Raw genomic sequence first — 17,056 nt, forward strand, 5'->3', positions numbered from 1 at the left:
AAAACACAGAACCATTTTCTTTGTCATGACCATGGTGTTAGCCTACTGACTACCTCTCAGAGTCTGCCTTCTCAATCCCTCACAATCTCTTTTACCTCTTAACATCTCTTCAGATAGTGTTCTCTCTTAGGGTTTCATCTCATGTCCTTCATTTTTCTTTTTCTTTTCTTTTTTTTTTTTTTTTTTAGACGAAGTCTCACTCTTGTCCCCCAGGCTGAAGTGCGATGACGTGATCTCGGCTCACTGCAAACTCCGCCTCCCAGGTTCAAGCGATTCTCCTGCCTCGCCCCGCTGGTGCCCCCCCAGCGACCCCCCCCAGAAGGAGCTGGCATTACAGGTGCCTGCCACCATGCCCAGCTAATTGTTGTATTTTTAGTAGAGATGGGGTTTTGCCATGTTGGCCAGGCTCTTCTCGACCTCCTGACCTTAGGTGATCCATCTACCTTTGCCTCCCAAAGTGCTGGGATTACAGGTGTGAGCCACCGTGCTGGCTATTTTTTTTTTTCCAATTCATTTTAAATGCTCTCCATAGGGAAATCCATCTACTCCTTGGCTAATACTCTTACTTACCTAGCAACAGGTCATTTTTCCCAGGCGTGGTGGCTCACACCTATAATCCCAGCACTTTGGGGTTCCAGAGCAGGTGGATGGCTTGAGCCCAGGAGTTTGAGACCAGCCTGGCCAACATGGTGAAACCCCATCTCTACAAAAAATACCAAAATTAGCCAGGCATGGTGATGCATGCCTGTAGTCCCAGCTATTCAGGGGGCTGAAGTGTGAGAAGCACTTGAGCCTGGGAGGTTGAGTGAGCTATGATTGTACCACTGCACTCTAGCCCGGGTGACACAGAGAGACCCTGTCTCAAACAATAAAAATAAAAATAACAAAAATCCATTGTTTTTCTTTTTTCTTCTAATAGAGCCCTGGTTCTTTTCTCTAGGGTAAGGATACAGAATATGCCTAGTCCTGGGGGATGAATATTTAATCTAAGGCAGTGATGACAATCTCATTGTACTTGGCAATATATTTACTTTCCCATACTGTCTTGAGCTAGAGAAGATCAAGTAATCAAGTTTGGATCAATGAGACTTAAGGGAAAGTCACCAGAGGAACTTTTAAGGATTTCCCTTTTGATTAGGAAAAATCAGGCAAGGAGAGCTTACTGATGCCTCCTTCTTTCCCTTCTTCCTTGCCTCCCCTACTCCCTCTTCTTCTCCACCTCCACCTCCTCCTCCCTTTCTCTTCTTTTTCCTCTTTCTGCTTTCTTCTTAATTTTATTATAATAAATATGCTTAACAGCTCTATCCTCTTAACAGATTTTTTTCTTTTCTTTTTTCTTTTGGGACGGAGTTTTGCTCTTTTTGCCCAGGCCGGGGTGCAGTGGCACGATCTCAGCTCACCGCAACCTCCACCTCCTAGGTTCAAATGATTCTCCTGCCTCAGCCTCCTGAATAGCTGGGATTACAGGCATGTGGCACCATTCCCAGCTAATTTTGTATTTTTTAGTAGAGACAGGGTTTCTCCATGTTGGCCAGGCTGGTCTTGACCTCCCGACCTCAGGTGATCCACCTGCCTCAGCCTCCCAAAGTGTTGGGATTACAGGCGTGAGCTACCGTGCCCGAGGTTTTTTTTTTTTTTATTTAGACAGGGTCTTGCTCTGTCATCCAGGGTGGAGTGCAGTGGTGTGGCATGGCTCACTGCAGCCTTGAACTCCTGGGATCAAGTTATCCTTCAGCCCCAGCCTTCCAAGTAGCTAGGACTAAAGGCGTGCACCCCCACACTCAGCTATCTTTTGTATTTTTTGTGGAGATAGGGTCTTACTTTGTTGCCCAGGCTGGTCTTGAACTCCTGGGCTCAAGTGACCCTCTCACCTCATGCTCACTAAATGCTGGGATTATAGGTGTGAACCACCATGCCTGGCCTCTCTTGACAGATTTTTAAGTGTACAATTCAGTATTGTTATTTATAGGTACAATGATATACAGCAGATCTCTAGAACGTACTCATCTTGCATAATAGAAATTTTACACCTGTTGCCATTGATTAGCAGTGTTTTCCCCTTCCCCCAGCCCTGGCAATCACAGTTCTATTCTTGGTTTCTCACCCTCTTCTCTTCTTATTTTAAATGTTGTGTATAGATACATGTTTCAGAGTGCTGCCAACAACCATTCTGCAACCATGAGTGACAAGCCCAAGATCAAAAACCAAATATTGAGGATGGCAAAGAAAAAAGAAAGAGACTGGGCTGTTGCGGACATCACTGAGCCACCTTGCCAAACCTGGAGTTGCCTACCTTCAAAAGTTTTGTTATATGACATAATTAATCTTTACTGCTTTGCCACTTCTGGTTGAATATTTTATTATTATCACCAGAAGCATTTCTTGGCTTCAATAACACACATACTCCAGTGTCACCTGCTTCAAGAGTGCTCTACTCATAATTCTGACTCATGTACGTTTCCACATGTCTGACCCAAAGCCATGTATAACTCAGTAGACTTTTATCGTATATATAATTAACTTATATTTACTTTTAAATCCTTCTCTGTGTGTGTGCATGTGTGTTTGTATGTCTGTGTGTGTGTGTGTCTTGCTACTACGTGTTGCATGCTTGGTAGACTCTTCCTGAATTTTCTTTCTTTTTTTTTTTTTTTTTTTTTTGAGATGGAGCCTTGCTGTGTTGCCCAAGCTGGAGTGCAGTGGTGCAATCTCAGCTCACTGCAACGTCCACCTCCTGGATTCAAGCAATTCTCCTACCTCAGCCTCCCTAATAGCTAGGATTACAGACACATGCCACCATGCCCAGCTGGTTTTTGTATTTTTTTGCGGAGATGAGGTTTCACCAGGCTGGTCTTGAACTCCTGACCTCAGGTGATCTGCCAGCCTCAGCCTCCCAAAGTGCTGGGATTACAGGCATGAGCCACCAGGCCCAACCTTCGATCTTTCTTAATAACAACACTATTACACCAGTATCCCAAACAACAGTCAGTCAGCATCAGATTCTACCTTTCCTGAACTTTTCCAATCTGATCATTTATGATGTCCCTTTATTATTATAAACATTTTCCTTTATGATTTCTTAAATTTGTCTTTCGCTCTTCACACTCATTAGAATGTCTTATTTCAAACTTCTGTCACCTCTCCTTTGGACATTAGCTATTTATTTATTTGTTTGTTTGTTTGTTTGTTTGTTTGTTTTAGACGAAGTCTTGTTCTGTTGCCCAGGCTGGAGTGCAGTGGTGCCATCTTGGCTCACTGCAACCTCTACCTCCTGGGTTCAAGCAATTCTCCTGCCTCAGCCTCCAAAGTAGCTGGGATTACAGATGCCGACCACCATGCCCGGCTAATTTTTGTGTTTTTAGTAGAGACGGGGTTTCACCATGTTGGCCAGGCTGATCTTGTACTCCTGACCTCAGGCAATCCACCCGCCTTGACCTCCCAAAGTGTTGGGATTACAGGCATGAGCCACTGCACCCGGCCCAGACATTAGCTACCTAACTAGTATCCTCTCCAACATTTTGACGTATTAACCTATCTTAGCCTTATCTTTCTTACCTGTAAAATGGGGAAAATAAACCCCATGGTTTTCATGAGTATTAAGACTTAATATGCATGAAGTAATCAAAATAGTGCCTTGCACATAGTAAATGTTCAATAAATATTAGCTATTATTATCATCTTTGATCATAATTTTTAAAAATTATTCTGAGTTTTTTTACTATAAAATAAAGCACTTTTCACTCAATCACCATTGCCCAAATACTCTTCCCTTTACCCAAATCAAATTTACTGATGGCTCTAAAGATAATGCTTAGAGCACACTGAAATAGGTTCAAGTCACTCTCTTTTATGTCCTCTCCATACTATTATTTATTACCTACTTAGGTTTTCTGTTTGAAAAAGATGAAGGTTTTCTTATTTGGTTCACAAGTTTCCTGTCTATCCAGAACCTTGCCATTATCTTAGGTCTTCAAGTGAGAACCAACACCTAGAATCTGGATGATCTTTATTTCTACTCTACATAAACCATTCCTTTCCATAGTTATACACTTGACTTCTGCTAAAGATGCTCTTCCCCAGGTCCCAACCAAGATCTACTGATTCGTAATTACTAGGGAGTGAGGGATAGGGGTAAAACACAAACATCTGCATTTTAGTAACCACCTGAGACACTGAGATATTGTTGTGCATACCAAAGTTTAACACAACTGAACTAGATCTTTTCATCTCCCAGAATTACTATATCTCTAAATTTTTCATTAAAATGTTATCCTTCAGGAAGAAGAGGCAGAGCAAGATGGCTCAATAGAAGCCTCCACTGATTGTCCTGCCCACTGGAACACCAAATTGAACAACTGTCCACACAAAAAACACCTTCATAAGAACCAAAAATCAGGTGAGAAATCACAGTACTTGGTTTTAACTTCACATCACTGAAAGAGGCACAGAAGAGGGTAAGAAAGAAAGACAGTCTTGAATTGCCAACACTACCCTTTCCTCATCCCTTGGCAGAGGCCATATGGCGTGGAGACAGAATCTATATGCTAAGGGGAGGAAGAACGTAGAGATTGTGGGACTTTGCATTGGAACTCAGTGCTGCCCTGTCAGCAGAAAACAACACCGGGCAAAACTCAGCCAGCACCAACAGAGGGAGCATTTAGATCAGCCTTAGCCAAAGATGAATCACCCACCCCAGGGGTTGGAACCTGAGTTCTAGCAAGCCTCACCACAATGAGTGAAAGTGTTCTGGGGTCCTAAATAAATGTAAAGGACAGTCTAGGCCACAAGGACTGCAATTCCTGGGCAAGTCCTGGTGCTATGCTGGGCTCAGAGCTAGTGGACTTAAGGAGCATGTGACCTAGTGAGAAACCAGCCAGGGCAGCCAAGCAAGTGCTTGTGCCACCACTCCCCTAACCCCAGGCGGCACAGCTTGCAGCTCTGGGAGAGACTCCTTCCTTCAGGCTTGAGGAGAGGAGAGGGAAGAGTACAGAGGCCTTTGTCTTGCAACTTGGATACCAGCTCAGCTGCAGTAGGATTGGGCACTACAATAGGATAGGCAGAGTCTTGATGGCCCCATTCCAGGCTCTAGCTCCCACATGACATTTTAAGCACACTGTGGGCCAGACAGGAACTCACTACTTCAAAGGGAAGGGCCCAGTCCTAGCAGAATTCAACACCTGTTGACTAAAGAACCCTTGGGCCAGGCTGGGTGCAGTGGCTCACGCCTGTAATCTCAGCACTTTGGAAGGTCAAGGTGGGTGGATCACGAGGTCAGGAGTTCGAGACCAGCCTGACCAACATGGTGAAACCTCATCTCTACTAAAAATACAAAAAATTAGCTGGGCATGGTGGCACATGCCTGTAATCCCAGCTACTCGGGAGGCCGAGGCAGGATAATCACTTGAACCCAGGAGGTGGAGGTTGCAGTGAGCCGAGATCATGCCATTGCACTCCAGCCTGGGTGACAGAGCAAGACTCTGTCTTAGAAAACAAAAAGAGAACTCTTGGGCCCTAAATAATCAGTAGTGTTACCCAGGCAATACTTGCCATGGACCTTGAGTGGGACTCGGAGATGTGTTGGCTTCAGATATGACCCAGCAAATTCCCATCTGTGGTGGCTACAGGGAAGGACTCCTTCTGTTTGAGAAAAGGAGAGGGAAGAGTAAAGGAGCTTTGTCTCATAGCTAAGGTACCAGCTTGGCCACAGTGGGGTAGAGTACTAACTAGACTCTTGGGGTCTCTGATTCCAGATTTTGGCTTTTAGACAGTATTTCTGGACCTTCCCTTGGCCAGAGGGGAACCCACTTCCCTGAAGGGACAGGATCAGAACTGCCAACATCACCAAAAGCTGACAGAAGAGCCCTTGGGCCTTGAGTGAACATCGATGGTAGCCAGACAGTATTTGTCATGGGCCTGGGGTGGTGGTGGTCATGGGGAGAGACTCCTCTGCTTGTAGAAAGGGGAGAAAAGAGTGAGAAGGTCTTTGTCTTGCAGTTTGGGTGTCAGTTCAGCCACAGTAGAATAGATCACCAGGTAAATTCCTAGGTTTCCAACTCTAGGACCTGGCTCCCAGATGGCATCTCTAGTCCTGCCTGGAATCTGGAGAGCTAGTCATTCTTGAACAAAATTCAAGTTAACACAGGACACAAGCCTGGCTGGCTTCACCCCCTCTTGATTGTAGAACCCTGGGGTCTTGAACAAACATAGGCTGTCACCAGGCAGGCTTTACTGTGGGACTTGGGTGAGACCCAGTGCTGTGCTGGCTTCAGGTCTGACCCAGGACAGTCCCAGTGGTGGCCACAGGGGTGCATATGTCACCTCTCCCCCAGCTCCAGGCAGCTCAGCACAGAGAGAGAAACTCCATTTGTTTCAAAGAAAATAAGGGAAAAGAATAAGGGCTCCGTCTAGTCATCCAGATAATTCTTGCAGATCTTATACAAAACCACCAAGGCAGTATCTCTTGAGTCTGCAAGAGTGATAGTGTTACTGGGCTTGGGGTGCCCCCTAATGAAGATAAGGCTGCAGTAAACAAAAACTTAGATCACAACACCTATGTCTGTTTGAATACCTGGAAAGCTTTCCCAAGAAGGGCAGGTACAAACACGCCCAGACTGCAAAGACTATGATAAATAAAATAAATACCTAACTTCCATGAATGCCCACACATCAATAAGCATCCACAAGCATCAAGACCATCCAGGAAAACATGAATACACCAAATGAATTAAATAAGGCACATATCTCTGGAGACACAGAGATATGTGACCTTTCAGACAGAGAATTCAAAATCACTGCTTTGAGGAAACTCAACAAAATTCAAGACAGCACAGAGAAGGAATTCAGAATACTATCTGATAAATTTAACAAAGACATTGAAATAGTTAAGAATCAAGCAGAAATTCTGGAGCTGAAAAATGCAATTGATATACTGCAGAATGAATTACAATCTCTGAATAGCAGAATTGATCAAGCACAAGAAAAAATTAGTGAGCTTGAAGACAGGCTATTTGAAAATGTACAGTTACAGGAGACAAAAGAAAAAAGAATAAAAAGAATGAAGCACACCTAAAATATCTAGAAAATAGCCTCAAAATGGCAAATCTAAGAGGTATTGGCCTTAAAGAGGAGGTAGAGAAAGGGAAAGGGATAGAAAGTATATTCAAAGGAATAGTAACAGAGAACTTCCCAAAACTAGATGAAGATATTAGTATTCAAGTACAAGAAGAGCACCAAGCGGATTTAACCCAAATAAGACTACCTCAAGACATTCAAACTCCCAAAGGTCTAGGATAAAGAAAGGATCCTAAAAGCAGCAAGAGAAAAGAAACATGTAACATACAATAAAGCTCCAACACATCCAGCAGTAGATTTATCAGTAAAAAGCTTACAGGACAGTAGAGAGTGGCATGATGTATTTAAAGTGGAAAACACACGCACACACACACGCACACACTTCAATTCAAAAATAGTGTATCTAGCAAAAAATACTACACACATGAAGGAGAAATGAAGAATTCCCTAGACAAAGACAAGCTGAGGGATTTCATCCATGTTAGACCTGTCCTATAAGAAATATTAAATGGAGTTCTTCACTCTGAAATAAGAGGATGTTAATGAGCAATAAGAAATCATCTGATGGCACAAAACTCACTGGTAATAGTAAGTACACAGAAAAACAGAACATTATAAAACTGTAATTGTGCTGTATAAAGTACTCATATCTCGAGTAGAAAGACTAAAAGATGAGCCATTCAAAAAAAAAAAAAATAACTACAACAACTTTTCAAGATATAGACAGTAAAATAGTACATAAACAGAAATAACAAAAAGTTAAAAAGTGGAGGAATGAAGTTAAAGTGTAGAGCTTTTATTTGCTTTCTCTTTGCTTGTTTGTTTATGCAACCAGTATTAAGTTGTCATCAGTTTAAAATAATGGGTTATAAGTACTATTTGCAAGCCTTATGGTAATGTCAAATCAAAGATAATATAACAGACACTGTGAAAGGCAAATAAATCTTGGGATCCCAAAATCACTAAGCTAAAGGGAAAAGTCAAGTTGGGAACTAAATCAGGCAAACCTGCCTCTCATTCTATTCCTAAATAATATAACTACAAAGATGTTTTAAAAGCTATATACCTCCATCACAATTCACTCACAAGGAAATTCCTTCTGGGCCTCAAAATCTTTACCCTAAAACAATTCTGTTGAATTTCACCCTTGTGATGTAAATTGATACCTCATCTTCACAGGTGCCAGACAGAAAGTCATCACTTTGCTCACCTAAGACAAATGCAGATTCATTGAGCCAGACTAAGGCATAAGTGACTATTCCTCTATGTTCCCCAACATATAAATTAGTGTATTCCGTGAAAGACTGATCAAAGAGTCAGAAGAATGCATCCTTTTGTCTCTTATCTACCTGGAACCACACCTTATCTACATGGAACTATCCCCTCCCTCCCCCCCCCCCCCCCCCACCCATCCTGCCCTGTTTTGAGTTGTCCTGCCTTTCTGGACCAAATCAATGTACATCTTGCACATATTGATTGATGTCTCATGTCTCCCTAAAATGTGTAAAAGTGAGCTGTACCCTGACCACCTTGAGCACAGCCTCCTGAGGGCACATCCTTAACCTTGGCAAAATAAACTTTCTAAATTGATTGAGGCCTGTCTCAGACACTTTGAGTTCACAGTACATAAAAACTAAAAAGCAAGAAATTAAGAGATACCACCAGAGAAAATCACATTCACTAAAAGAAAGACCACAAAACAACCAGAAAACAATAACAAAATGGCAGGCGTAAGTCCTTACTTATCAAAAATAACATTGAATGTAAATGAAATAAACTCTACAATCAAAAGACATACCACGGCTGAATGGATTGAAAAACAAGACCCAGTGATCTGTTGCCTACAAGAAATACATTTCACCTATAAATATACATATAGACTAAAAATAAATGGATGGAAAAATATATTCCCTGCAAATGGAAGCCAAAAATGAGTAGGAATAGCTATACTTACATCAGATAAAATAGATTTCAAGACACATGCTACCATGCCCAGTTAATTTTTTTTTTTTAATGTGTTTATAGAGACAGAGGTCTTGATAAGTTGCCCAGGCTTGTATTGAACTCCCGGTCTCAAGCCATCTTCCTGTATCAGCCTCCCAAAGTGTTATAGGCATGAGCTACTGGGCCTGCACTGTTTTTCTTTTAATACTTTAGAGATATTGTTCTGTGGTCTCCTGGCTTGCATTGTTTATACTGAGAATCTGCTGTAATTTTTATGTTTATCCCTCTGTGTGTAATATGCCTTTTTTTCTCTTGCATTTTTAACATCCTCTCTTTGTCACATATTTTAATCAATTTGATTATGAGGAGCCTTGGCATAGTTTTCTTCATGTTTCTTTCACTTGGGGTTTGTTGAGCTTCTTCAATCTATGAGTTTACAGTTTTTGTCAAATTTGGAGTTTTTAGCAATTATTTTTTCACATTTTTTCAGTTTTTTTCTCTTTTTTATTTCTTTCTCTCTCCTTTTTTCTTTCTTTTTATAAATAGAGTCAAGGTCTTTCCATGTTGCCCAGGCTTGTGCAGTGGTACAATCATAGCTCACTGTAGCCTTGAACTCCTGGCCTTAAGCAATCCTTCTGCCTAAGCCTCCCAAATAGCTAGGACTACAGGTTCATGCCACCACACCTGGTTAATGGTTTTCATTTTTTGTAGAGATGGGGCCTTATTCTGTGGCCCAAGATGGTCTTGAACTCTTGGGTGTTGCGGGAAGTCAAGGACCCCAAATGGAGGGACCAGTTGAAGCTCCGGTAGAAGAACATAAATTGTGAAGATTTCATGGACATTTATTAGTTCCCACAATTCATACTTTTATGATTTCTTATGCCCATCTTACTTTAATCTCTTAATCCTGTCATCTTTGTGAGCTAAGGATGTATGTCACCTCAGGACCCTGTGATGATTGTGTTAACTGTACAAATTTTTGTAAAACATGTGTGTTTGAACAATATGAAATCAGTGCACCCTGAAAAAGAACAGAATAACAGCAATTTTCAGGGAATAAGGAAAGATAACCATAAAGTCTGACTGCCTGTGGGGTCAGGCAGAATAGAGCCATATTTTTCTTCTTGTAGGAAGCCTATAGATGGATGTGCAAGTAGGAGAAATAGTGCTGAATTCTTTTCCCAGCAAAGAATATTAATAATTGATAAGGAAGGAATGCATTCCCGGGGCCAGGTCTATAGACAGCTGCTCTGGAAGTGTCTGTCTTATGCGGTTGAGATAAGGGATGACATACACCCTGGTCTTCTGCAGTGCCCTCAGGCTTACTAGGATTGGAAATTCCAGCCTGGTGAATCCGAGTCAGATCAGTTGTCTGCTCTTGAACCCTGTTTCCTGTTAAAATGTTTATCAAGACAATGCATGCAAAGCAGGACACAGACCCTCATCAGTAATTCTAATTTTGCCTTCGCCTTGTGATATTTATGGCCCTTTGAAGCATGTAATCATTGTGACCTACTCCCTGTTTGTATACCCCTCCCCTTTCAAAATCCCTAATAAAAACTTGCTGTTTTTACGGCTCAGGTGGATATCACGGAACCTGCTCATATGTGATGTCACCCCCAGAGGCCCAGCGATAACATTTCTCTCTTTGTACTCTTTCTCTCTATTTCTCAGACTGGCCAACACTTAGGGAAAATAGAAAAGAACCTACATTGAAATATTGGGGGCTGGTTCCCCCAAAACTTGGGCTCAAGCAATCCTCCTGCTTTGGCCTCCCAAAGTGCTGGGATTACAGGTGTGAGCCACCACACCTGGCATATTTTTATTTTTTCTTAATTTTTGTCTATTTTGCTTTTTAGTTTTTCTTTCAGCTTTCCGAGGTTGAATGCCCTTCCCTCTTGAATAACTCAGAGACTATAATTTTATATATATTAGGCCTTTTGAAGTTGTCCCATAGCTACTACTGTATTTATTTTCCATTATTTTTTCTTTGTCTCATTTTCAATAGTTTCTATTTCTTTAAGTTTACTAACATTTTTTCTTTTTTTAGCATCTAATCCACTGTTAACATAGTCTCTATTTTATCTCAAATATTATCTTTTTTATTTCTTATAGTTTCATTTGAGTCTTTTTTTCTTTCCTCAGAACTTGCAGGGATAAGAGAGTCATTTAAATATCTTCTTTATATTAACATACTTATGTTTCCTCTACCTTTGTGAACATATAAAATATAATTTATAATGCAATATAAATATTCATTATAACTTTTCATATACTTGCTTATGAATTCTATTCTCCATCTCATTTCTGGATTCCTTTCAGTTATTGATAATTCTCATTTTGGGTCATTTTTTTTGCTTATTTGCATGTCACATGATATTTGTTGGATCCCAGACATTGTGAATTTTGTCTTGTTGAGTAATAGGAATTCTTGTATTGCTTTCATTTCAATATTCTTGTGCCTTGTCCTGGGACACAACTGTCAGTTGGAACCAGTTTTACCTTTCCTTTCTTTTTCTTTTTCTTTTTTTTTTTTTTTGAAACAGTCTTGTTCTGTTACCCAGGTTGGAGTACAGTGGTGCAGTTTCAACTCACTGCAACCTCCGCCTCCCAGGTTCAAGCAATTCTTGTGCCTCAGTCACATAAGTAGCTGAGATTACAGGCATGTACCTCCATGCCTGGTTAATTTTTGTATTTTTAGTAGAGATGGGGGTTTTGCCATGTTGGCCAAGCTGGTCTCCAACTTCTGGCCTCAAATGATCTGCACATCTCAGCCTCCCAAAGTGTTGGGATTACAGGTGTGTGAGTCACCAGGCCCAGCCTATCTTGCATTACTTTTAAACTTTGTGAGATGTGACCAGAGCAGTCTTTAGTCAAGAGTGATTTTGTCCCACTTCTGAGGAAATACTCTTCTGAGTTCCATACCCAAAATTCCATGTATTACAAAGTTTTCCCACTCTAATTGGTGAGAATGACCACTATTCTAGGCTCTGTGTTTTTTTGTTGTTTGTTTGTTTATTTGTTTTTTGAGACAGAGTCTTGCTCTGTTTCCCAGGCTGGAGTGCAGTGGCGTGATCTTAGCTCACTGCAACCTCCATCTCCCAGGTTCAAGCAATTCTCCAGCCTCAGCCTCCTGAGTAGCTGGGACTACAGGCACCCGCCACCACATGTGACTAAATGTTGTATTTTTAGTAAAGACAGAGTTGCACCATATTGGCCAGGCTGGTCTCAAACTCCTAACCTTGTGATCCACCCACCTCAGCCTCCCAAAGTGCTGGGATTACAGGTGTGAGCCACTGAACCTGGCCTTTGTTTTTTGTTTTTTTTTTTAATGGTATGAATCTCATTTATTAAAAACATTATTTCTCGCCTTTCTCAAATTGAAGACTGCAAAAAATAAAAGCAGTGCTTTATTGAGTTGTCATTAACCTTGGGAGGGAGCAGCAGAGCTGCCTCTCCACACTCCAGGAAACTGCGGCTCCCATGTGACACATCTATCCCATCTTGCTTTACAAAACAGTCCTGAGGCTGGGCACGGTGGCTTACATCTGTAATCCCAGCACTTTTGGGGGCAAGGCAGATGGATCACCTGAGATCAGGAGTTCAAGACCAGTCTGCCCAACATGGTGAAACCCCATCTCTACTAAAAATACAAAAATTAGCCAGACGTGGTGATTGGTGCCTGTAATCCCAGCTACTCTGGAGGCTGAGGCAGGAGAATGGCTTGAACTTGGGAGGCAAAGGTTGTGGTGACCCGAGATCGTGCCATTATAATCCAGCCTGGGTGACAAGAGTGAAACTCTGACTCAAACAACAACAACGACAACAACAACAAAACAGTTCCGAAGCTTAATCAAATGAAACTATTATACATGAAATTTACATTAGAAAAAGAGAGCTGGGTGTAGGAAAGCCGGGAGTGGTGTTCCCTTTAAGCTGAGGTCTCTCGGCAGTTGGGGCATCTTCGCTTCCTCGAGGCAAAACAGCAGATGAACCCAGAGGGGAACAGGATGATGACCAGGAAGATGCCCAGGAAGGTGAAGCAGTCCTCCAGCACCCCTGACCCTGCAGACGGGACAGCTTCCCATGACCGTGATGGACTTGGCAGGGTACTGGGTGACAGTCCAGCTATGGATGTTGTAGACCCTGGGGCGGCGGGTGGGTACCCCTGTGACGAGGTAGGGGTAGGGCTTTGGCGGGGGCTGGCAGGGGTGACGCCATAGCTGTGCAGGGCGCATGCATAGTTGCCCTGGACGGCCTCCAGTTTGTAGGCCAGCAGCCGCTCCTGCAGCAGGGGCTTGTGGTCCATGGCTGACCCAGTCAGCTCGGTCGGCCCCAGTGGTGACCCTAGGCCCCAGTGGTGACCCTAATCTTGAGGAGTTTCCTCACAGATGTATGCTGACCAGTACCTACATAAGAGAGGAGGGATCTACTCACTGCAGATTTGCAGAGTTCTCTCTCCCCACTCCTCTTCAGCACTGTGTTCTGCAAATCCTGGCTGCCTTGGCCTTCCTATACTCCCAACAATGTCTCCTCAACTCATTGACAACCCAGGTGTATTCTCTGTGCTATAGTCTGGAGACTCTAGGCAGGAGGCTGGGTCAATCATTAGGCTCACTTCGTTTGTTTTCCTGCTCTCAGGGATTACTGCTCTCTCCTGTTATTCAATGTCTGAAAACCATTGTTTCAAATACATACTTTTTGGTGTTTTAGTTATTCAAGGCAAGAGAATTAATCTGGTCTTGTTACTCCATCTTTTTTACAGAAAGTACTAGAGAGGGCAGGGTTGGGGTGGCCAGTAATTTAGAACTATTTGTCACAAATAAGCATTTTGGCACAACAGCAAAGCTGCTAAGTGCGCCTAATATGACCACTGCTCCCCACCATCAGATATGTGCTTTTTATGCCTTTTAAAGTGGTAACATTGAGCACACGCAAAATTACATAATGTAAAGTAATAGCCACCCTATTTCATAAAAATAAAGAGCAAAAGTATATATTAGTTCCCAAAATTATATTTGGTGATTTATGCTTCAATATTTTATCTTACTTCAAAATTCCCCAGCTATCCAAAGATTATCTATTAATTAAATTTACTATAGTCCAAAGACTTAATTTAACTAAAGATTTTAGGTATTATGCTGAATCTAACACATTACAAAATATAATTAATGCTGATATAAAAACATGTATCAGAATTATAATTCAGCCGGGCGCAGTGGCTCATGCCTGTAATCCCAGCACTCTGGGAGGCTGAGGGAGGTGGATCACTCAAGCTCAGGAGTTCAAGACCAGCCTGAGAAATATAGCAAAACCTTGTCTCTACTAAAAATACAAAGATTAGCTGGGCATGGTGGCATGTACCTGTAGTCCCAACTACTCAGGAGGCTGAGGTGGGAGGGTCAGCTCAGCCCAGGCAGGTTGAGGCTGCAGTGAACTGAGATTGCGCCAATGCACTCCATCTTGGGTGACAGAGTGAGACCTGCCTCAAAAAATAAATAAATAAATAAATAAATTATAATTCAATGTCATTGATTGTATTATTTTATATTTTCAGTATTCTTAAACATTATGTGGGGTATAATGTTATCTGATCTATAAATAGAATAAGTTTAGGAGACTCAGATTAACCAGTCTCTCCATTAGAAAACAAACTCAATCTTATTTTTAAAAATTATACGTTTGTATTATACTCCATACTGATAAAATTGTGGAAAGACAATGCTGTTTTTTAAAGCATTATCATACTACTTTGTCTAAGGATTTTGGCAATCTTTGAACTCAGCTTCTTATATCAAAATGCTCCTGAGCAAAACCTTCTATGAGAATATTTTTTTTTTCTTGGCACTTCCTGAGTAATGTATTACAAGTTTCATTTCTTTATTTTCAAGGACTTCTAGGAACATTAAATTTAAGCACTTACTATTCTCCATAAACCAATAAAATCAGAGCTCGTTTTTTTTTTTAAAAAAATTTAATTTATTAATACTTTATACCCTAATTTACTAATGTTTCATCTTCCATCCAAAAGAGGTAAAGGCTGTTTCAATTGCAAATACATAGACATCAGAGAGCACGCAGTTGAGTTTTATAATCTCATTCACAGGTCAAAAGTCAACATGGTAACACAATAACACTCTGGCCAGATCTCAAAGAGTTGTTCCCCTTTCCAGTGAGCATTAAATATTGTTTTAATTGACTTGCACTCACAATAGACAAACAGAAACAAAAAAAAGACTAATAAACCATATTTTCTGTTTGTCATATTTCCCCCAAAGGAAAATAGTTCCTCCTCATCCTAAGAGAGATCTCCAAGGATATAGGCAATAAAACCAGACTCTTGATTATTGCTGCCAACAGTGAGGAATTAATTATCAGTCATGTTCAGAACCCAGAGAGGCTCAGGTTCTCATATACATAGCGGGTGCCTGATGACCAGCCTGGTAGTGCATTACACACAACTTCCTTGACCATGGTATAGAAAAAGGCATGGCTCACAGCACTGTTTTCTAAGAACACATGAATATATGAGGTGCTCTCTTGATTATGAAGCCAAGACTGGCCTACTGGTTCATTAGCAGAGGTGTGCTGTGGCTGGGCCCCACTGGCTCATGAGAGACAATTATGCTCAGCTCTTCCTAACTCTGCATTCAGTGATGTCATATTGGTAGGTTAAAAGGTCCATGTTACCAGTATTTATACCACAGAATTTAATAAATGTTGAAAATCAGCCCCTGCCGCCACCTCAAAGTGAAGCAGCCATGTTGTCTGGGATGACACCCAAAGTTCCTGGTCTCACAGCCAAGGAAATCAAGGATGTGGATACACCAAGTGTGAGGTTTACAGCAGAAATTTCATAGGTGAAATAAAGAACAGCTTTCTGCAATAGAGAGCGGTCCAGGAAAAAGGGTTGCCATTTTTTACAGTTGAATACAAAGGCTTTGATAAGAAACCCATAAGGGTTGAGCATCTCATTTGCATAAGGTGCAAACTTCTGGGGGCTCCACCCCATCCTCCTAATGCACATGCAGGCCCTTAGCTTGAGTTATTCCATATTCCTTTGTTCCCCTTGCTGTGCACGTGTTAGGGGACAAAATTTTCCATTGTGGGCATACCTGGGCAAGTCACTTGTGTAGCCTTTCTTATCTGTGTGGCTGTGGGCATGTCTTAGGCAAGCCCCGCTGTGTAAGCTCCCTTATCTGTGCCTGCAGGCTGTTCTTCTGTTTGGAAGAATTCAACCGAGGACCCACCCTAACTGCCTGCCTGACTCGGCTTTTTCCTTTCTCCTCTCATGAAAGAACCAATTGTTAAACATTTACCTGCATATTATTTTCTTTTACTCACTAGTTCCTGAATCTGGTAATGGAAAAAGAAATGGCCCAAATCACAAATTAGGTAAGACAGATTAATAGAGTTGTCCAACAAAATAAACAAAAATAAAAACATAGAATTTTTAAAAAAAGCCGGGCGCGGTGGCTCAAGCCTGTAATCCCAGCACTTTGGGAGGCCGAGACGGGCGGATCACAAGGTCAGGAGATCGAGACCATCCTGGCTAATACGGTGAAACCCCGTCTCTACTAAAGAATACAAAAAACTAGCCGGGCGACGAGGCGGGCGCCTGTAGTCCCAGCTACTTGGGAGGCGGAGGCAGGAGAATGGCGTGAACCTGGGAGGCGGAGCTTGCAGTGAGCTGAGATCCCGCCACCGCACTCCAGCCTGGGCGACAGAGCCAGACTCCGTCTCAAAAAAAAAAAAAAAAAAAGAATGTTTAAAAAAAGAAAAAAAAAGGAAGCAGGGGAACAGTCAGCCAGCCCAAACTTCTGTTGCCACATGCCTGGATTTCAGCAACTCATAAGGTAAATTTTTAGGCAGTTTAATTGGCTCTGCCTAGTGAGTATACCTGGACATTTCAGTGAGACCTCCAAACTGGTTTTAAAGTATAAATTGCAAAAACTAATAACATGACTCTCACATAAATATAGAATGAATATGTGTCAAAAATTGTTTTCAATTTATCAATGAGAAAACCAACATGGGAGTC

The 17,056-nt window shown here is 41.8% G+C and overlaps 1 pseudogene; it reads right to left on the bottom strand.

The window, feature by feature from the left end:
• Positions 1 to 12,946: 12,946 nt before the first annotated feature.
• On the bottom strand, positions 12,947 to 13,324 carry LOC104671832 (annotated as a pseudogene).
• Between the last annotated feature and the right edge of the window lie 3,732 nt (positions 13,325 to 17,056).

The sequence above is a fragment of the Rhinopithecus roxellana genome, chromosome 10, assembly GCF_007565055.1.
Source record: "Rhinopithecus roxellana isolate Shanxi Qingling chromosome 10, ASM756505v1, whole genome shotgun sequence".
NCBI classification, from domain to species: Eukaryota; Metazoa; Chordata; class Mammalia; order Primates; family Cercopithecidae; genus Rhinopithecus; species Rhinopithecus roxellana.